This window comes from Carlito syrichta, unplaced genomic scaffold (genome assembly GCF_000164805.1).
Source record: "Carlito syrichta isolate Samal-C Ts95f unplaced genomic scaffold, Tarsius_syrichta-2.0.1 Scaffold314793, whole genome shotgun sequence".
Classification (NCBI taxonomy): Eukaryota; Metazoa; Chordata; class Mammalia; order Primates; family Tarsiidae; genus Carlito; species Carlito syrichta.
Genome location: NW_007258889.1, coordinates 362,292 through 364,978, shown reverse-complemented (window position 1 = coordinate 364,978; position 2,687 = coordinate 362,292).

Genomic DNA, 2,687 nt, shown 5'->3' with positions numbered 1-2,687 from the left:
GTCTCGCTGCCCAGGCGGGTCTCGAACCCACGGGCTCAGGCAATCCACTCACCTCAGGCTCCCAAAGGCGCGGGATTACCGGCTGAGCCACCGAGCCCGGCTTCATCTTTTAAAGAATGTAGTGACTCAGGCAAGAAGGTGGGGGACCGCGTGCTCCATCCTGATTTGTCTTCAAAGCATCTTTCCAAGGCTGGGAGTGGTGGCTCATGCCTGTCATCCCAGTACTTCGGGAGACCGAAGAGGGAGGATTGCTTGAGCCCAGGAGCTCAAAATCAGCCTGGGAAACAAAGAGAGACCTCATTTCTACAAAAAGGAAAAAAAAAAGGGAAAGAAAGGATGGAAGGAAGGACGGGATTAGCTGGTCATGGTAACACACACACGTAGTCCCAGCTACTCAGGAGACTGAGGCAGAAGGACCACCTGAGACCAGGAGGAAGAGACTGTGGGGAAAAGCAAACAAACCAAAAAGCATCTTTCTGGAGACCTGCACATCGGCTGTCCCAGAGTCAGGAGCATGTGACATTCTGCTGGCCAGCAGAAACAGCAAACACGGTGTCTGAACGTTTGTTGCTTTGTCTCACAACTGCATATTTTCCCTAGAGCACATTTCATGATCTGTCATTGTTTTGATTGCCAGTTTATGGTCTGCCTCTCCCGCTGGGCTCCAAGAACAGGGACCGCATGTCCCTCATCCCTGCTGTATCCCCCAGTGGCATAAACAGAAGAAACCATTAAAATCATATTTGCCCCATGAATTGGGGAGTGGCTGGCACAGGCACATGCTGGTGTCTCATCAATGTCCCCTCATTGTTCTTGTGCCTGTTGATAGCACTACCACCCATGGGCATGAGCCATGCTCCACCTGAGGGTTGTGGGGGGGGGGAATGTTTTCTCTAACTATATCACAGACCCATGGCTGGGGCTTTGTAATAAGACGAATTGCAAGAGAAAAGCAGGGTTGGGCACAGTGACTCCCACCTGTAATCCCAGCACTTTGGGAGGTGGACACAGGAAGATTACTTGAAGTTTGGAGTTCAAGACCAACCTGGGCAACATAGCAAAACCTCATCTCTACCCAAAAAAAATTTTTCTTTTTAGTTGGAGTCTCACTGTGTCACCCAGGCTAGATAGAGTGCAGTGGTACGCTCACAGCCACCACCACAGTGTCGACTTGCTGGGCTCAGGCAATCCTTCCGCCTCAGCCTTCCATGTAGCTGGAACTATAGGCATGCACCACTACACCCAGCTAATTTTTTTATTTATTGTAGAGACGAGGTCTCACCAAGTTGCCCAGGCTGGTCTCGAACCCCTGAGTTCAAGTAATCTTCGTGCCTCCGCCTCCCAAAGTGCTGGGATTACAGGATTGAGCCACCGTACCTGGTGTCTACAAAAAAATTTTAAATTTGCTGAGCATGGTGGCACATGCCAGTAGTCCCAGCTACTTGAGAAGTTAAGGCAGGAGGATCATTTGAGACCAGGAAGTCAAGGCTGCTGTGAGATGTGATCATGCCACTGCACTCTAGCCTAGATGACAGAGTGAGACCCTGGTTCAAAAAGAGAGACAGAGAGAGAGAAAAGCAAACAAACTTTTTTTTTTTTTTTTTGAGTTGTGGTTTCATTCTGTCACCCAGGCTGGAATGCAGTGGCATGATCACAGCTCACTGCAGCCTCGACCTCCTGGGCTCAGGCGATCTTTCTGCCTCAGCCTCCCAAGCAGCTGGGATCACAGGTGTGTACCACTACGCCTGACTAATGATATTTGTCATTGGCCTCCTTTCCTTCCCTGTCTCGTGTCCTCAAGCTCTACTGTTGTCCCTTGGATCACCACCCAAATAAACTACCTGCATTCAAATCCTTGCCTCCAAGTCTGCCCCTGGGGGAACTCATCCTAAAACAGCTGGTGCCAGAAGGGGTGGTAGAAAGCAGACCCCCCTGATGGGATTCTGGAATTTGATCCTCCACTGGCTGGACCAGGAATAAGTGCTACAAACCCCTGGAATGGTGGAGAGTCACAATTACTAAGACTCTCATCTGTATTTGATTAGGATGGGTTACAGGTGTAGGTGGAGGCACTGGCTTATGCAATCCCTTCAGCATTTAAGAGATAAGAGTGTTGATAATAGGCCAGGCACAGTGGCTCATGTCTGTCATCCCAGCACTTTGGAAGGTGGAGATGAGAGAATTGCCTGAGCCCAGGGGTTCAAGACCAGCCTGAGCAACTTGGCAAGACCTTGTGTCTACAGTAAATCAAAAAATTAGCCCGGCGTGGTGGTGCATGCATGTAGTTCCAGCTACTTGGAAGGCTGAGGCAGGAGGATCACCTGAGCCCAGTAGGTCGAAGCTGCAGTGGCTGTGAGTGTACCATTGCACTCCAGCCTGGGGGACAGAGTAAGACTCCGACTCAAAAAAAAGAAGCCCAAATGGCCTTAGCAGAGTATTGAGAAAGATGTCAAAAGTCTGAGAGGCGGATGTGATAGAATGGGATTATTATGAGGCTGGGCTCGATGGCTCAGCCTGTAATCCCAGCACTTTGGGAGGCCGAGGCGAGTGGATTGCCTGAGCCCTCGAGTTCAAGACACACCCAGGCAACTTGGTGAGACCTCGTCTCTGCAATAAATCAAAAATTAGCCGGGTGTGGTAGCACGCGCCTGTAGTTCCAGCTACTTGGTAGGCTGAGGCGGAAGGAT